This window comes from Falco punctatus (assembly GCF_963210335.1).
Source record: "Falco punctatus genome assembly, chromosome: 2".
NCBI lineage: Eukaryota > Metazoa > Chordata > Aves > Falconiformes > Falconidae > Falco > Falco punctatus.
In genome coordinates this window covers 115,891,288-115,911,290 of record NC_137581.1, presented here as the reverse complement: position 1 = coordinate 115,911,290, position 20,003 = coordinate 115,891,288, and the positions used below count along the sequence as shown (strand labels likewise).

General features: G+C 38.4%; 1 long non-coding RNA gene across 1 annotated transcript in view; it reads right to left on the bottom strand.

Annotated features, from left to right (window-relative positions):
- Window positions 1–20,003, bottom strand: part of LOC308059533 — a 42,587-nt gene extending 22,584 nt beyond the window's left edge. The window contains exon 1 of the long non-coding RNA XR_013926284.1: window positions 1–20,003. This exon is cut by the window's left edge and continues 13,250 nt beyond it. This is a non-coding gene — a long non-coding RNA (uncharacterized lncRNA).

Below are 20,003 nucleotides of genomic sequence, written 5' to 3'. Positions count from 1 at the left end.
ATTCTCTCCTTTTGTGACACCATTTCTAGCAACTGTCTATCAAAATATCTCTTGCATTTCTCACTGGAAAATAAATTCACATTTTTTTGGTGACTTCAAAAGGCACTAGTGGTACCATATTTTAACGAGCATTTCCTAGGTTCTTAACAGCTCCACAGAAGTTTTGGGGGAGTAACTTTTTTTCATATGAACAGTTCTGTTGCTCGCAGCACTGTATCCATTTGTGCAAACACATCACTGTATCTTATCAAGCAAACAGAACCAGGTAATTGTAAGTCTGATGTACTTTGGAGATACCTGATAATTTTCTAAATAGAAAATTGAATTTATTTCATCACTGCTAAATAAGAGAATGATCCTTTTACTCTCCTTTTAGCAAGAGGCAGGTACGCCTGTGAGATAGGCTGCCCATTAGGCAAGGCAGGAGGAAGACTGGAGGCTGGGATTTTTCCTCCCTTCTATCTGCCATGTGATCTTGAGCAAGTCCCTTCATACCTCTGAGCCTCTCTCTCAAGGAAAAAAAAATGTTCAACCCACCATTTCAGAGAATCCTGCCCCTTGAAATCAACCAGACTAAGGAGCCAGCACATCTGCATGTGGCTGTCCCACCAGGTCTAGCAAGTGCAATGCTACGACATAGTGCAGAATAAGCAAGAGCCACATGATCTCTCTAAAGGTGGAGGGTGAAGGCTGTCTCTGCCCTCACCACCTGAGAAAGAATGCTGCAGTGGTGTAACACTGCTTTTGCAGGATTTGCTGTAGAAGCAGTTGTTTGAGGTTAAGCTTTGCAAGGACTAGGTGTATGGGCTGCAAGTGCATCCCTCCCTCCTGTTGGGGGTTTGGCTGTGGGGGCTCAGGGCCAGCCCAGAGCCAGTGCAGCCTCAGGGAGCCACTGGCCCCTATAGCACCATGACACACTTTTTATGTACTTGTATAGTATGCAAATATGGTCAAAACTTTCATACTCAAAATAATATTTCTATGGGACCATCACATTTAAGGTAGTTGCAGAGGAACTCGGAAAATTCAAAGGATATTAGGCGCTCTCAGACTGGTCAGTGTTGAGCTATCAGTTCACAACACTTTCAAATAATTTATTACCAGCAGGCAATATTACAAAAGACAACAAAATTAATAAAATACTGATTGCATTATTTCACATCATTTTCACTCATAAACCCGTCTGCTTTCACCTGAATTTTTTAGTCATCTAAATTCTTTCTTTTTCTTTCTAAAAATAGTTTCATTAAAGCACTGGTTGTCCATTCACTTCTGCACTGCCACGTCTCCCTTGTGTGGCTGAATGATCAGTGACCTCCTGAATGCAGCCATCAGCTTGGCAGCTGAAGCACTGAGAGAAACATGCCCTGTAGTAAACAATGCCATTTTTTTCTAACAGATCATGAGTAGTGCCTATCAGGTAGCCGTTAAGTTTCTTTGTAACTTTGCCTATAACGAGCCTGCTCCATGTCTCTAGTATTCGAATGCCACGTATCCACAACTGCATCACATTTTGCATAGGAAATTCCCAAGCTAGCAGACTCTGCAGGGTTCTGATCTGGATCACACATGCAATATCAACCTACTCACAATTATTTTGGCTATAAGCATCTGGTGTCCCTCGTGCAAATGAGGAGACTTCTGCCCCTCTAAGAAAACAGCTGTGTCTCACAAACAAACAGTACAACCTGACCAGCTTGTGAAACTGAAGTGAGAAGATTTACTAGGCACCCGTTTTGCATGGTGGTATAAAGCCACAGGTTGATACCAACATTTTTTTAAAAAAAAAATAGTATTAGTAAAATTTCCAAACTGCCACCTGGTTGCAAAAATTAGAGCACACTGTGTACAGAAGGGTGTCATCAAGCAAGTGATAATACACTATGCAAGAATCATTAAAACAAAAGGTATAGATATCTACCAGTTGCACCCCACAGCAACAGCTGTTTCATACCTATCACCCTCTCAGTGTAAAGATGATGAAAAAGACAGTCAAAAAAGCACATATCCAGCAAAAAGTGTTAGTGTGTACACACTAATAAACAAGCCGAAATAGCAGTGATTCTAAACTAAAGAATAGAATTTGGCAGTTTCTGACATTGCAGCTTACAGACTTGCTCTGGGCAAATCACAGAACGCTTGCAGAGTATGACTTTACAGGACATCTGAAACCCAGTGCTAAGTCTTATTTCCAAGTCTTCTGGTTGCTTGGGTTATGTGTAACACTTCCACAGCCTCCTCCTACTTTAGTACAAAGGAACCAGCACAAGAGCTCAAGCAAGGGAACACACCCACTTTTGCTTGTCCAGTATTAAAAAACAGAATACTAGTCACAAGAAAAAAGCTGGGCTGACTAAGCCGCTCATTACAACTATAACAAGAAAATTTAGGAAGAACATAGTTTAAATCAAGGACAATGAATTGTCTCTGTGAACATCAATATGGAACTTTGCACCCATAAGGGCCATACTGAAGAAAGCACAAAATTTATTCTAGGAGAAACTAAGACAAGCAGGATAGTAGAGCACATATGTACTAAAGCATGTAGGAGCAGGTCAGCAAGAAACCATTCTACTTGGCTAGCATTACATGGGAACATTTTCTTGGAGAAAACAAAGTTGTAGTGACAGCATATTTTGTGTGTAAGGAATTCTGTAATCTTTTCAGTGCGTGAATAGTAGTTATTTCATTTTACTGGGAACCCAAGGACTGAAACAAACATCAGATTACTGACTACATTAATTAGATAGTAGAAACTGCACTTCTTGTCCTTGATAAGCTATTTAGCACTGTAACAGAATAGGAAGTAGGAAAGAAGTTGGAGGAAGTTCCCCTGGCAGAATGGACCAAACTGGAGGACACATCCCTAGTCCTAAACAATGAACGTTATGGGCTCATTCTGCAGGGCATGTTTGAAACTGGCTCCATTTATTTTGAGAGGTTCATCATAGACACTTCCCTGCAAATGGAAGGAGGGCATAAAACTTCAGCAGCTTTTAAAAAATCAGAAACAAATTCAAGAAAAATCAAAGTGATCTTTCTTCCCCCCATTAAAAAAAAAAAAAAAAAAAAAAAGACATAATTAGAAGATACCAGCAATGGGATAAAGGATTAGATATTGTCAGAAACGCCTTCCACGTTATTTTTCCTTCTTCTCCCACAAAACCTTGCTACATCCCTTTTTCCTCATTCCTCTCCTCTAGCATAAAAGCTGTGATTTTGTGATCATCTGTCCCTACATTTGGCGGAGGAGTTGAGCAAAAAGAAAGTGAGAAAGCCTGACTTCAGCATATATGCAAAGCCACCGAGTTGTTTAAGTAGAGGTTCTGCGTGTGGAATTAGGGAGCAGAAACTTAACTGAGACACCAAAGGAAATCAAACATTTTGTAGATTTAAATTCCAACCAAAGCAAAATAAAATCCCCCCCAAAAGGAAGAAATAAACTTGAAATGGGAGATTAGACAATAAAAACCTAAAATAAGCAGGTCAAAAATACAACACTAGAAGACAAAAACTGGTTATCTTCAGAAACATTCAAGGTTTCCCCAGTGTCTTCTGGTTTGCCAGTCCATGGAAGACACCATTCTTGCAGGTGACTCAGAGACAGTCTGTCACTGTTGTTAAGCAGGAACATCATCCCACCCCCCCTACAGCATGTAAAATAGCTCTATTCAAGATGTAAGAGTCACCTTGGCCATTAGGAAAATGTTCTTCAATAAGAGAGTATCAGTCAGTGGTCAAGCCTGTCAGAGTTCAAGGAGCATCTGAAAGGTGTTCTTAGTCATATGGTTCAGCTTTAGGTAGTCCTACAGGGAGCAGTGAGTTGGACTTGATCCTTATGGGTCCCTTCCAACTTAAGATATTCTCGGATTCTATGATTCTTGCAGGGCAGGGCCACATAGCAGTTGAATATTCAAGGAATATTCAGAGGACACTCCAAGCACCCAGCAAATACAATGCTACACCCATTACACTGATTTTCTTCTTCACATTCCTAAAGAAACAATCAGACAAAGTACGAAGAATCATGTTTCTGACTAAATGCATCCAGGATGCCTCCTCCAGATAAGGTTAAAATAAAATTAGACCTGAAGTTTCTATAGAGAGGATTCCTGTTCCTTCAGAAGAGTCACTATAAAGATTCAGTTCCCAGGTCTACTTAGCCAGAAACCAGGCAGTGCCACATCCTTCATAAGACTACTGCTTTCCTGTGCACATCCTTGAGGGAACCCAAGGCACCTGCTCTGCTCTCCTGACAAAGGACCCTGTTTGTCTCAGCTCTGTGAAATGCTTAGGAAATTTGGTGCTGACAGCAGTTGGAGGGTCTGCCCCACAGAGGAGTCTTCCTTTGTCCAGATTTCCAAGACTTGTCATATTTCGATGGGAAAAAGGAGCCAGGGAGAATCCTTGTCTTCTCTAATCCTCTGGCTCACAAGAGAAGACTTGCTATGCACCATCCCTCTAACCTCCGGCTATACTGTAGCAGCAGCTTGACTGGCTCTTTCACATCCTGGCTGAGCATTACTAAGAAACTGGTCAGTTGTGCTGTTATTTCTGTTGAAGCTGTCACATTTTGCAAAAGGAGACAAATATTAACTGTCTGTAAAGAAAAGCATGAGGTCAACTCTGCAGCTGGTGAATTGTATGTGTGTTTATGTATGGTCAGGTTTTTTCCCCACAAAATGATCAATGGGTGAGGAACTATTTGCTACTAATGTTTACCTCAAAACCATCCCTACCTTAAAGCCAGATTCATGCAAACTGCTAATGCAGGTATCAGCAACATCCAGAACAGACAACTCAAATTACAAGTGTTACATTATTATTAAATCCAAAAGGTCTCCCTCACACTATATTCAGCTAATTTGCTTATATTATGTATTTTCTCAATACACATTTCAGAACACATTCGGTCACCTTCCTTACTCTGTGGTTGCATTCACCAGGAAAAGCCCATTCCCAAGGGGAACACCTGAACTTTTATAACTCAGCTCCTTCTGGGAGTAATGTAGATAGAATTAATTTATCCTTCATTCTTTCTCTGCAAAATCATCTTGCTTCCCAACCTATATCTTACATAAGTCTAAAAGATACAGGCCTAAAACAACTTTAACTAAAGTGCTGTGGAATTATAACCATCAAGTTGCTATTTTCTATACATAATTTGATAATTAACAATTCCTTATCTGAATTACAAGTAAAACTCCTTTGTCATCCACCTTAAGACTTTGGTGGGCCAGTTTGACACACAAAGATTATAATTCTGGTTTGTCACCTTGCTCCTGCTTCTTGCTTCCTCACTCATCCCATCCCTACCTCCATCCTGCTAACTCTTGTTTCTGGTTCTGACACTCATAAGATCTTCTGCTGATTTGTTTCAAATCAATAACTGGCAGATAACTATTCCACACACACAAAAAAAAAGAAAAGTCACAGAATTTGTTTTTCTGTCACAGCAGAAAATCAAATTTCTTCAGGGAATTGTCCAAATATTTCAACAGAATGAATGTGCACAGCTCTTTCCTCATTCAAGACTGAAACTTGACATGAGGCAATAAATCACTTCTGAGGGACAGAGTTGGAATAGCTGATCCTCATATATGTAGGGAAGTTTATTTTATTTTATTTTATTTTTCTAGAGATGTCATTAAAGCCATCAAAAGCAACTCTGGAACTCTTTTGTGAAAAAAGCAGCCCAGTCTGCAAGCAGTCTTCAGAGCCCTTCACAGCCTGGAGAACTCAAAACTTCTGACATCTTGTGCTGGACAGTCACCTTAGGGAATCTACTACACAGTTTCCAGCCAATAAGACATATATTATTTTCTTCATATTGAATTCCTTTAAAACAAGAAGAGCCATGTAAATCTTCCTTATGGGAGGACTTCAAAGTTGATTAAGCCAGATGGCTTCAAAGAATCTTTCTGCAAACTTATTTCTTTGTTAAGAAAGGGAGAAGGAAAAAATCCCACATTAATTCTCCAAACCTATTAAAGAAACAAAGCTAACCTACTTGAATGGCACTGGTACTGTCTTAAAATCTCTTAAATACCCAATGACAATGATACTATCTCAGAATATCTTCAATTAAGTAGTTTCATTTCCTGAATCTAGCTATTATCATCCTTCACAAATTTTACTTGAGCTTTAAGAAAAGGCACATTTTTTTCCCTTTTGTAATTAGCTATTATTATAAATTAAAACCTATGTTGGGTCAGAGGTTAAAAATATTGCGGTTATGAACTGATTCTGAAGTGGGAAACTAGATTATTATTTTTAGCCAACTACAGGCTTTTTATGATTTTCAGCAAGTTAATTAAAGAGCAAACAATAACCCTTCAGCTTTTTCTTTTCACCCTCTGGTTTATTAATACATGTTAAGCTTTTGAGGACAGAATCTCTCTCTTACTAATTCTCCATTTAAAGCTCAATAGAGTGGATATTCCATCCACTGCCCTGTACACAATACCTCATATTACCTCAATACCAATACAACACAATACAGCAGTAGAAAAAAATCTCCTTAAAAAGTTGCCTGGCAGGAGAAAAGTAAAAAAGGAGGATCCTTTAAAAGTACACCTTTTAGTTAGTTCATTTATCACCAATCCATATTGAAGTAGACTATTTTAAGTAGAAAACTACAGTAAATACACAGGTTGGTGGCTCACTTACTGTTTGCAACAATTTAATATATAATCTGAGAACAGCCTCTCCTTTTTAAAGGCACAGAAGGATATCAACCACAGGGTTTTGATTTCAGATGCAAGGTAGGCAAGGGAGCTACATTCTGGTCAATGGATCCAGGCAGGACATTTTAACATGCAAAAGCACTATTCTTGGCTGGAACAAAGTGCAGATGGGCCTGGAAGTGGGAGATGTTTACTTGGAAATAGTATGTAAGGGGTATGCAAAATGATGTGATGTGTCTGTTAGAGTAATGAACTGTGACTCTGAAAAGTATAAACAGTGCTGGAAGGCACCTACTTAGAGATCAGTCTGGCTCAGTGACACACTCTTTGGCTATAAAAGGGCTACACAGAAAAGAAAAAAAACTCTATTCAGAAGCACAATACTTTTTCTCCCCACTCACAGCTACACGTATAATTTACCCACCATCCTTTGATTTAGGTGGAAGACTGTCCCTTTTTTGTTTGTGTCAACATGGGACTTTGCAGACATTATGTTGCTATTTAAGAAATTCACACTGTTGAGAAGTGAAACAACAATGAATTTTGTCGGGAAGTGGAGGAGCAATATCTATCATGCCAAAGAAACTATATAAATAATAAATAAAAAATTAGAACCTATTATGAAACACTGTGTTAGGAGCATAATGTGCATGAGCGCATAGGATATGGATCAGAAACAGAAACCAACCTGAATTCTCTCTTACCATGTCCTCTTACTATCAGCTACAATAGAACCATGCAGAAAATTTTGACATTACTCTGTTTCAAACATTACTGAAAAAAATATTTGCAAAGAACGAGTTTCAACTTCAAATTATTCAATAGACCATTTAACAACTGGCATTTGCAAGGAAATCCTACAAAATTCCTAATTGTATCTTCAGTTCTTGAGTTGAGGCCAAATTAATCTCTCTTGTCTTGCAGACAGTCCTTTAAAACAAAAAATAAAAGTACAGCAACATTTACTTGCTAGACTGAGCTGAACTTACTACAGTCCTAACAGCTTCACCATAACAGGAATAAAAACCTATTTGCTAGAAGGCTTGTAAAAAAAATATATATTCACCAGCTACATGATGCTGACATTAAATCCTCACCTTGCTTGCTTTACAGTTAAACAGTAGAAGATTCTTCTAAGTGCAATTTATCAAAAAACTGAATAGCAAAATTTTGGCTTAAAAAGAACAGCAGACAAGGTTTGTATTAAATGGACATGTCTGGTGCAGTTCAGTTCATTAGAAGTAAGATTCTTATCAGTAACTCCATCTGTCATCTAGAACCTTGGGAAAAAAAATTAATACAGCCATAGCAGAAATTCTATTTTGGTCTTTTGGAAATTTAAAGGAAATTGAAGACAATAAGCAGAAAATCAAAATATTATTTCTAATAATACTCTGTCTGTTACTCAGAACAATACGCTCATACAAAATTCTCATAAGAGAAATCCTGACCTCAGCTGTGGCCTCTTCCCTTCCCCTCCATTTAAGAACAGTGGGACACAACAAAAACGATTACTGAAGAAGCATCATTTCAAAGGGCCAGGGAGGACTCACAAAGGAGCTGACCACTGCTGCATTCCTCTTGTCTGCAGGTATGAGAGAACCACTCCTCGACGGGGCTGAGAGCATCTTTGTAAATTATGGGCTTCTCTCAAGCATAGTTAGCAGCAGTGACTCTTCTCAGTGGGGTCATTATTCTTTTAGAATTGAAACAAAATATACCTGCTGTTCCCATTGCATCAGGGAGACAACAGTCCCAACTTGCTGTCACTTTTCATTCTTGTTGGCTGCTTCTGTTTGAAAATGTCTTCTCCACACCCTCTTGACTGACCAGTATGGCTTCAGCTCCAATGAACAGTGGAGTAAATAAAATGAGACACTTGTCTAACATGTGCAAGCATTTAGCCGTCTTCAGAATGGTAAAGACAGGACAAAATAGTGTCTCAAAAAAACAGCCTATTCACCAGTACTACAACAAGGACAAAACCTCCAAAATGACCATAACAAAAAAACACTGCAGGAAATAAATATCTGCCAGATCATTTTGAATTTCTACTAAGCAAAGAAATTTTGATGAAATAGTATTTGTTTTGATTATTTCCCAAGTCTGGCAGTAAAAATGTTCCTAAATAACAAAGAAAAAAAAATCCCCAAACCCTAGAAGAGATTCACAACTGAAATGCTCCTTGAATCTATTCCATTATTTCTTGTCTAAGACAAAAATATTTCCCTTTTAGAACCATTACATGTATTAAATCCATCTATAATTTTATTCACAGGCGTAATAAGGAAAAATAACCCAATCACCTTAATCAAAGGCAGGTTATTTCTACAGTCTAAAGCTAATCTGAAAGCAGACAGATGGCTCTAAGAAATGTTGCTTTTATCATAACAGACAGATGTTTCTGGATTGTTTTTTTGTAATTGTCAGATAACCTTGTGTGTCTTGTTCACCAGTATGTGAGCTCTCTCTTGGCTTCTAGCTTTAACTGTTGCCATTTATGCCTTGAAAAAAAACCAAAGCTGACAGCTTGAAGATGGCAATGTCTTTGCACTGTGTAAGCTTCACTGCAGCTGTGGGAAGGAAAAGCAGCTACAAGAAAGGGACGGTGTAGCTGTCTGAAGTCAAGGAGGCAGCTCTAGAGCTGAAGGAGCTGGCTGGTTTCAGGTAAAACAAAGCAACTCTGGCATTGTCCCAGTTCTTAAGTCGACACACATTAACTGGAAATATATCCCTAAATAAGCTCTGAACTTTTCCTTTTTTAACTGCTTGCAAGGGAGCCAGAAATGTTACTGCTATAGTAGTACCAGTCCCAACTGGAGATTTTAAGTACAAATAGAAGATAAAATTACAAAGTTTATCAAAAAAGTTAGATGCAGCAGACCCTCAGGAAAACAGACAGATAGATATGTGTGTCTTACAAAAACGTATGAAAACTGGCAACACATATTCAGTTGCCACAGATGTATAAGCGTGGCAAAAAAAATAATGGTAGGAGGAAAAAGCATAGTTCATTGGCTCAAGGACTGAAATGTAACAATTTACTCCCAAAGATCATGCAGGCTGTGAAAATTATACTGATGAGAAAAAATTGGAAAGCGAAATTGAGGTGATGTGTTATTTATAAAAACGTTAGGAGGTTCCATGAACTGTTAAATCAATGAAAAGAATACAGACTTATTCTTTAGAGGAAGGTTTTGAAAGAGTTCACTTAAGTCTAGCCGCATATGAGTTTCTGAAACGTTCAATACTACTATGTATTATTCATCATAATGTGCTTTTAAATACACCTCCTGTAGCAGTCCCTATTCTCTGTGTATATTCACCATAATACTGTAAATTTATTTAACTTACTGTACATAATGTATATTTAGCAGCTATTTTCCACAAAGCTGTGAATTTTGAAATTACAGTTGGTGTTAAAAAATCACCATTTAATCACCAGGAAAACTAGTGTATCTGAGAAATTTCAGTTATTGCACTGTGCAATGAAATCATACTGCCATTATGGATGCTGGCAAATATTAAACCTAATATGTGTATCTTAGATTGACCCAGCCAGATACATTCATGGTAAAACTCTGACTTACACAGAAATCTGTATGCTTTTACAGAAGCATAAAATCAACACAGTTTTCCCCTGCTGAGAAAACAAGTACTCTCAGGTCTTTTCCAGTATTTGAGGGAGGTCTCTGACAACATAAACTGACACAAATTCCATCTAGAGTTTTATTCTGAATTACGCCAGCTGAGATTCCAGCCTGCTGACAATTATCAGAGACTTCGTTTACGATGATGCTTCTATTTCTGCCTCATGACAGCTCCAAATTAAAGAGCATTTCGAACCATTGTTCCCCCCCAGTATAGCCATTTCTTCTTTATTTAAAACACGAAATCATAGATGTTTAATGAAAACGGCAAAAAAGGTTTAAGCTGAGGTTTGCCTTTATAAAGAAAAGTACACACACATATATACATTTCTATGTATTATTTCCTTCAAATATATCTTGTTAAGACCTTTAAGGCTTTACATCCAACTTAATATCAGAATTACCTCTGAACTCCCAACACCTATGTACATTTACAATGGTAGCATAAATTGCACAAAGATGCAACTTGAGACCACTGTTTTCCTCTCATCTAGTGTCCATTTTAAGTTTTAAACACAGTTAGATGAAAATGGCTGTTACCTCTAAAGGGTCTTTGAAAGTATGAACAAAAATTAGTCAGATTTATAATGAGAAGTACTCAGCCACTGATGTGATGATTTTGCATGGGCACACTAATAGCAGAAGGAACATTGAAGGAATTCTTAGCAGCGGTCATGCTTTGCACATGGTGTACATGGGAGGATGTACAAAGAAAGGTGTCAGTGGGATCCTTCACAGTCTAGAGCTATTCAATATTCTCAGCAGTGGCATAGATGACAGAGTAGAAAGTAAGTTTATTAAACTTACAAATGACATCTAGCTGGGAATGTTTCCTGATGTGCCTGTCAGCAACACAATACAATAATGATATTTGAGTGCCAGCATATTCTTGTTTGGTAACTGCTATGTCCTGCTGACAAACCCACAATCTCAATTGTCACCCCATGCCGTGAAGGGAGTCTCATTTTGTGTTTCAAAGTAGCCATCAAAAGCCGCTCTGGATTTTTTTCCTTTTTGTGAACTCTCTTCCTTAATACACATATGAACATTTCAAAAACCACCTGCCCTACCGACTATGAACCACTCTTTAACCAACAAATCCACACCACTTGACCATATCACACACTGCAACTTGCATGTCAGGGATAACTCTTTACATGTTTTCAGTTTGACCACCTTTTCGTCTTTAATACAGGGTCATGTATTGTTTTGAATCTCTTGGATTCTCCTGAAACAAATGCTAGTAGCATAAGACAGAGAAGTAGTTCTGATTGCAGAACAGGTTTTGAAGTCTGCATCATAATTAAGCGCTGCTGGTACTAGCATACTGCCCTCTGGATTTTATTCTTTTTATCCACTCAGTCCCATGGAGATATTTATACTAAAGTCTGTGGATATTTGATCAGTTTTGATCCACTTGGTGAAATGGCCAGGTAAATAACTATATTTACAAGCAAGAAAATTGTATACAAAAAACTTAAAGTTTGTTTGTATGCATGGATGCATTTTTCCCAGTATTCCTTAGAATCAGATGCTACCAGAAATACCAGACTATCACTCAGCAATAAGGTAATAGCAATTTGGGGAAGAAAAAAAGACATAGTAATTATTTCCTGTGAAGAGTAGTTAGCTAAATAGATAGAAGGGCAGTAATTCAAACGAAATCAGGCATTTGAAAATCACACTGAGTAGCAAGAAAAGTTCACAAAGCTCTTCTGTGGAGAGTGCCTTCTAAGCCTGTCTACAGCAACAGCTCCAAGGGTGTTTCGTTATGGTGTCAAGCAGTAAATTTCTTTCCTTTCTTAAAGAGTCACAAGTCTCAATACATTTAAGGTTTGTAATAACAGCTAAAATTAAAATTCTCAATTAGCCATGGCTGCATTACTCTGCCTTTGAAATACAGACTGAACTCAGGTCTGCCAGTGTTTCCATCTGCTGTGTGACACAACACAGTGGCCTGCTGCTCCCAACTCAGGAAAGAGCATGATCACATCATCTCACAGACCTGATGCTACAGCTCTGCCAGGCCAAATTAGTCCAAAACATAGCCAGACTAAGCATCTTTGCACCACAGCCTGAAAATCGGGAATACCCTTCTGAGTAGGTGCCCTGCCATCCCAGGGACCTCACAGCCGGGAAGGTGAGGAGTCAAGTGCAACACCATGCAAAGTCAAGCCCACCAGTCTGGCACCACCTTCTGTATAACAGCTCCTGCTGTGAACCATGGGAGAGCATGGGGCAGACATGACACCTGTCTGGACTCAAGAGGAGGTGGCAGTTGAATGATAATTGATTTTTTTACTGGTAGGCAATATTTACAATCACCTTAAATTTTCTGGAATGGCTATCTTATCTAGGGTGCTCTGCTATCCAGGGAGTCTTGCCTTCATAAGTAACATAATGGAAAGTGGACATGTACAAAACACTTTTCATAAGCTTCTCACTAAAATCTTAATTCTCAATTCGCAAAATTTAGATTATTAGGATAAGTAAGCATTCAATTGATTTGGCTTGCACTGAAGCAATGAGAATCAAGTCCTTAATTATCTGTTGAATGTTGGAAATCCTCCCTCAGACAAGCACATCTTTAGCTGCACAAGCAAGTGTAATGTAGAAACTAAGCCAACAACTACTTAAACCAAAATAATTGTACCTGCTTCCTATTTCTTCAATATAATCATAGAGATCTGAAATTACATACAATATAGGTTAAGACAGAGCGATAGTACAGAATGCAGAATGATATTTTAAATAACTAGAGCAGGTAAAAGTTTTAAAAGTAAGGTGTTTTTCATTATAAGCATATTCAACCTTTATTTTTTTGCAGAATATTACCAGCCCCTACATCATTGTTCTTCTTAATCAAATACAGAAATTAAATCAGAGGCACTGATGAGGAAAATATAAGCAGAAATGCACTTAAGCTTATTACATAATACTTTCTGATTAAAGCCCCAGCAACACTTCACAGATTGAGATACATGATTGTATTTTCACTTTGCTATGAGTAAAATGTTTTATTTTCATATTAGTAAATGAATTTCCTGTCTAAAATTCAGAACATAAATCAGAGCTGAATTGCACTCCTAGGACTGCAGTTCTACAGAAAGCTGTAGGGGTGCAGTGTTAAATCTTCATGTTTGTGTTTTTCCTATTCAAATATGTTAGCTGTTTTTTCTCAGAAAGGTCTGAATAGATTTTAAGAATTCATGGAAAAAGGAAAAAGATGCTGATTAATCAGATAGTGGGAGATAGCTTTTGGAAACAAAGAACATCTTTGGAAATTACAGGATCCTCTGTTTTGTTCCACACGTAAATAAACATCTCATTTTAAAACACAAAATAATATGGTACAGTGAATTCTCTTAGATTGCATTTGATATCTTTCTGTAGCTTGCATCTTGTTTTTGAACATCCAAAGAGGTCTGTCTTAGGTAAGAAAAAAACAGCTTCTATATTTGAAACATTTATATGTAACTTTTCCAGAAATTGTCAATCATACAACAGCCTTCTTTGTTTCAAAAATACAATATCTTTGTAAGATATTGTTCTACCTTTAGGTGGAAAAAGGGGGAATTCTGAATTAGCTGTGTGGAATATATGCAGAAATAAATATATTTCTGGTATAAAGTATGGCTTATAAATCCACAGTATTACGGCTACCTTATGAATCAGTTCTTCTAAGAAAGTAGTACTCCTCAGTGTATCATTAAATAGCTTCATCATAATAATGGATACTGCAAAAAATCCTTTATGAAAATTAAGCGTTGAATGTTAATTAGTTAATAGGTTAATTAAACTTTTTAGTTGATTAACCATTAGTTAATTTTCCCTATGTATTGGTGCAAGATTGACCTACAGTATTTCATATATAAGAGAAAACATATCTTACAAGGGTCTTTACTGTTTTAAACATTTGTCCTTTGGTGAAAATGTAAATACTTTAGCCATGAGGTAAATGAAACTACAGCTTTTGAACAACAAACTGTTTGCTTTTTAACTCTGCAGCTGAAAGGAAAACATTCTGACAAAAAAAAGCTAGAGAAAACAGATCATCTACACTCACGCTTTCAATACTAATACAAGAAGCAAATTCAGCCTACCGCTTTTATGCTGTACAAAACTTTCAGAGATGTGACCCTTTAAACTTGCACAACCACCTTATTATCTCCACAAAGAGGAAGATGATGGAATATATTCGGGGAACGGAAGCTTCACTCTGCTAAATCTCCTTCCAGCACCCAAAATGTAGTGTGCAAAGATCTAGCGTACCAAGTGGGCCTGCCTGCTTCCCGAGTGTACTGCACAGATTTATCCTGCTCAGAGGAAACTGAGTTTCAGATGCCAGGTAACAGGTTCCAGGTACAGCCATCTGTTTGCTGTTGCATTTGGCCCTTACTTGTTCTTTCTCTGGTTTTCTGTCCAGGCCTTGCCTGATGAAAAGGGTTTCCAAACTTTCCTTCCTTTGGAAGGCTTGGCACCAGACGTAGCGAAGGAACACACAGGAATGCATGCAGCCACCTTATCATGGCTTCATTTTTGGTTCCAGCACGCAGCTGCCAGCTGGACGGTACTTCAGGAGCCATACATTCGGCAAACAGCACGAAGGCAGTCCACAAGTGTAAAATTAAAATGTTCTCTTTGTAGGACTACCAGCTAACTCCAGCTACCACTCCAGTCATGTACTCACAAACTGACTTCAGTGCTCGCTAGCAACACTTCCTTCCCACCACTTCCACCCCCCTCCACAACTTGTGTGCACAGTGCCATGACTGGCATTTCCTCACCTCTTTCTTTGTCCCAGAGTTTTCTCTCCAAGCCAAATCAGCGGGTGCTTATGTACAAGACAGCTGGTCCACATGTCTGTTGCCACACTGAGCCAAAACTGCCTTTTCCATAAATCTTTCCAAACAAACAAATTAGAGCAACAGTAAATCCACTGGTGTCGCTATCCACTTGGATACAATTAAATTATGGCGAAAAAGATACAATACTTTGCCCAAATGCAAGGGACATTGTCTTCACCTGTGCATTGGATACCTTCATGAGATGCAGCACCCAGCACAATACCAAGATTCCTTTCTTGCTCTCAGGTGAGAATTCTGGCATAAACCAGGATATAACACTAGAGTATCCAACTTATGTTAAACTCATAAACTAGAAAAGTATATCCCTGTGTCACTATTCCTCTAACTACTTCATATACAGTTTCCCTAGACCAAATGGTTAAAAATGGCTTTCTCATAAATTCCTGGGTACACCCTTGCAAAAAGTCAATATGGGACTGGAAGAAATTGCCTGCAATCAGGTTGTGATGAAAGTGGGCCTTGGCTGTGACCCTGCAAAGAACGACATGCATGTGCTGTTAAACATAACAGCTCAATTCGGACTATGGCAACGTTCAAAGCCTGAAACCTTTGCAAGTCTAGGAATTAAATTGTATAGATAAAAATATAAGGGACCTATTTGCTACCTCCTTAATAACATTAAAAAAAAAAAAAAAAAGTCACATAAAACTATTGCATGAGAAAGTGAAATTGTCCAATACATTAAGTACCAAATTAGGGTTGAAGTGTTTTGAATGGTGAATCAAATGCTACACGCATCTCTGATTGTTACATTCTTTTTTCATCAAAATGACTGACCTCCAAAGGTGACCCTTAACATGACAAGGAAATCTCTCGCTTCTGGTGGGAGAAACACTGAAGGACTATACATGGAGCCAAAGAAAACTGCACAGAGATTGCTACCCTTTGACAATCAGCTGCTTATATAAATGTCTATGCATGGAAACAGAAGCCACAACTACTTTTTGCACCCGCTTTGTAGGCAGAGAGAAACAGCTTGGTTAAAAGATGAAACTCCTAACAAAAGATCTGCCACGGAATTCCTAGGTGACAGATTTTAAGTGTAAAATGTGTGACACACAGCAATTATGATGTACTGAAACTATTTGGGGGAGGTTGCAAGGAAAGGGAGAAGCACTCACATACACATTCCCATGTGCACCAGCAGAGTTGTCACCTATGCTGCTCTGGTGGTGGTGCTGGTGCACAGGACCTCTTGAGGCAAGACAAGGTGCTCACAGGCATCTTTCCCACACCATGCTGCTGCAGCTTCTGCTCCATAAGCACATGTAGGATTTCAAAAGCTGCCTCAGTATCATCTCACAACAACCCTTGGAGGCTTTGGGTCTGAGCAGAAGGCAGCTGAAACTAAGAAGGATGCACTAACCCTTTTCCCAGTACTTTGAGAAGAAGGTGGGAGACCTTCAAGGCAGAGCTTAATACCCTCACCTAGGTACTCTACAGAACAAGCATTTTGAATTATTTCTATGCTTTGCCAGATCATTAAACTCCTCAAATGATAGGGCAGGAAGAGTCAGAGCCTGGAGAGCAGGAGCACCCCAGAGAACTGGAGACAGAGGAAACTGGAGCTGCACCCAAGCAAAAACAGGCAGCAAAATGAATGGGGCTCCTGGAGAGGCCAGAAATGGAGCAGTTACCATGTGCATGATGTTCCCTGGGCTATGTGAAATAAAAGAATCACAGGATCTTGCTGCAATTATTCCTGCTTACCTGGCCTGCAGAATAGTGGAAGAAGTTAAGGCACACTTTCAATCGGGGGTCAACACGAAGCATCTCCCAAATCCTCCATCAAACAGGGATACATGCAACACTACACGTGGGACTAGAGGGTACAGTACCCAAACTTTTTGCAGATCCATGCCTTCAGATGTACCTAATGGCAACATCTCTGACTGAGGAGATAATGAAGTTAAGAATTCACTTCTCATTTTCTTGCTTTTGTAAAATACATACTTCCCTCTCATTATGCTAGAGATAATCTTGTATTGGAGCCATGTTGTATACTCTTATAACCAGACTGCTATAGTTCAGAAGTCTGTCTCACCCCTCTAATACCGTTTGTGTCTGAAACTAAAGTTTTATGAAGGTGTCTCTAAAGAACAGCATTGCATTATTGGTCTGAATAATGAAAAAGTGGATTATGTTCTTTTTGTCCACTGAAGCCGTCTGTCACACACAATACAGATACTGACAATACAATGGTTAACTGCAATGACTAAAAGATAGCTAAGGATGTTTTCTGATGCTTGGGTGGTATTTATTGCCTTCCTAATGCTCCCTGAAAGGAACCTCCTAAATGACAGACTCTTCTGATTACAATCAAAGAAGAAATAATAATCACTATATTAATATGGGTATAATTTGGAAACTGTTCTTTGTTTTACCATGGTTCAGTGATAATGCCATTTTTTACATCTTGCATTTTAAATCGCTTCCAAATATGCTTACCTATTTTCTGCTTAGGGCTTTAGAATACATGGCTCAATAAAAACAAACAAACAAAAGAAGCCCAGGGTGATAAACTTTAAAAAGCAGGCAATATACCATTACTAGAACTGGATCCAGATTTTGTGATAAAATTTATTACACTGAAGTTTGAATCAGGGCACTGAAATAAAGTATTAAGTATAAACCAGTCTTAATACTTGATGTACAAAATACACTCTGACTCATGGGAAGACAAGACTTTGATTGCATTTGAATTCATCCAATCTGTTTCAGAAGAAGAAACAGCTTACCCAAAACCATCTTGGGGTATAGGACAGATCAACAGCAAGAAGAGATTATAGTTACTTCAGGAGCATCTGAGCCAAGTCTAAGTCTGTGCTAGAAAAGATACTTGAAAAATGCTGTAAAGAATAGTTTTATAGTAGGGTAGCCACTACTAAATAGACCAAGATAAACTGTGATTCAGTTTTTGATGTTCTGCAATGTAAGATAACACATAAAAGAAAATAAAGTCAACTTTGTGGAGAGCAGTAGGAACTAAGAGGAAGCTTAGGCTTAGAGGAACTAAGGCTGGCTCTGTCCTGGAGTAACCAAAATGAGAGATGGAAGTAAAAGGAGGAGCCCTACATACTGGGGGTGGGGGTTCTTTTATGCCTGATGAAGCTGATGAAATTAACTGATGCAAATGTGCAAAGTATCCCATGAAATAAGACTGGCCTGGAAACATGACTCAGAAAAGTCTTTGCTCATCTTCTCTGAGTCTTATCTAAACTGATGCCTTGAGTTACAGCATGCCCCATTTAGAATAAAAAGTTCAATCCAACCCATACACTGTCTATCCTAAAATTTCAGTGCTGGGTCTCTTGATTCCTTTAACCTGTTCAGTTCTCATTAGACATTCATTTTCATTTTTAGGATTCAAGCAGATACAGGATATTATCTGAGTGGTGGTGACCAAAAAGGAGAGCCCAGCAAAGAGCAGAGGTGTGGTGGGAAGCCACAGAGATCCGCAACTTCTGCAGAAAACAGAAGGGCAATAAGAAAGGCTGTCAGTATCAGGGCAGTCACAAAACCAGAAAATGGTAATAATTTTGCTGCAATTTTGATAGTATTTATTCTAAAAGACCACATTAAACTTTTTTTAACTGAAAACTCACTTTTCTTCAAAGAAAAATCTATTAATGAGTCAACTACCTGCTAAAGTGGAGACTGACTCTGTGACCTACTCCATCAAATACGCCAGTGGCACATTCTGATGCTGGCATTTCTTAACTTGATTCTTGACTTAAATGCCCTTTTAACATGCTCATTAGTGAAATTTTCTAATTAAAAAATGCAACAGCTAGAAAGACGCCCTCTCCTACACAAGTCACATGGAACCAACCTGAACACCTACATGGTTCATTAGCTGAACTGGCAATTTCAGATCCCAGAGCAGTTCTGTACCACTTCTGCTAATTGAATAGCTTGTAACAGAAGTAGGCTGTTATCTTTTTTGTACACCTGTCACAAAAGGCAGAACATAATTTATTCTATGGAAATAAAGTTTGGAAAAACAACCTCAGGAATCTAGAGGCTTAGAATAATTTGGCCATTTTTAAGAACTGTGGAGGAAAATGTTGTAAGATTATCTGTCTACCCCCTTCCAGACACCATCTGCCTCCTTCCTTTTCTTCCTTCAATGTTCCTGTCTGCTATGGTCCCCTGCACAGTTAGTATGCCATTTGGTTTCTTACCCTGTTCTGTCTCACTTTTCATGTCGCATGTTCTCATGTTCTCACCCCTCTTCATTTTTTTACTCTTTTTTCCTTTTTTTTTTTTTTTTTTTTTTTTTTTTTTTTTTTTTTTTTTTACCCCTTCCTTCCCTTTCTGTCTGTTTGGGTCAGGATTCCACAGACATTAATACCCTTTCCACATTTCCACACGTAAGTTATATGTGATCCACAAGAGTGATCTGCATTTAATTACATTATCCTTCCATTAGCTTCACACATTATTTCTGTAATATGTCCAGTGCTGCTCTTTTATTTTTCTGGGGGTTGTCATTTGTTTGTCTGTTTGTGGCAGTTGCTAAACCACCATCACATTTTTTTCTAAATGATCTACTTCCAGCATGAACTACAATTCCTGCAGGACAAATCAGATATTATGACAGTACTTTCTGTCTTTTCAATGTATTTCTCTACATTAGCAACTCCAGCCTCCTTCTCCAGACTTCTCCTAGCTGCAAATAGTGGAATATCTATGTGATGAATCATCATACGTGTATACTCTTATCTACAGCAAAAGACTATCTTCAGACTGCTGCCAGTGTCAGACAGCCACAATCACAAGGCAGCAGCAAGCCATTC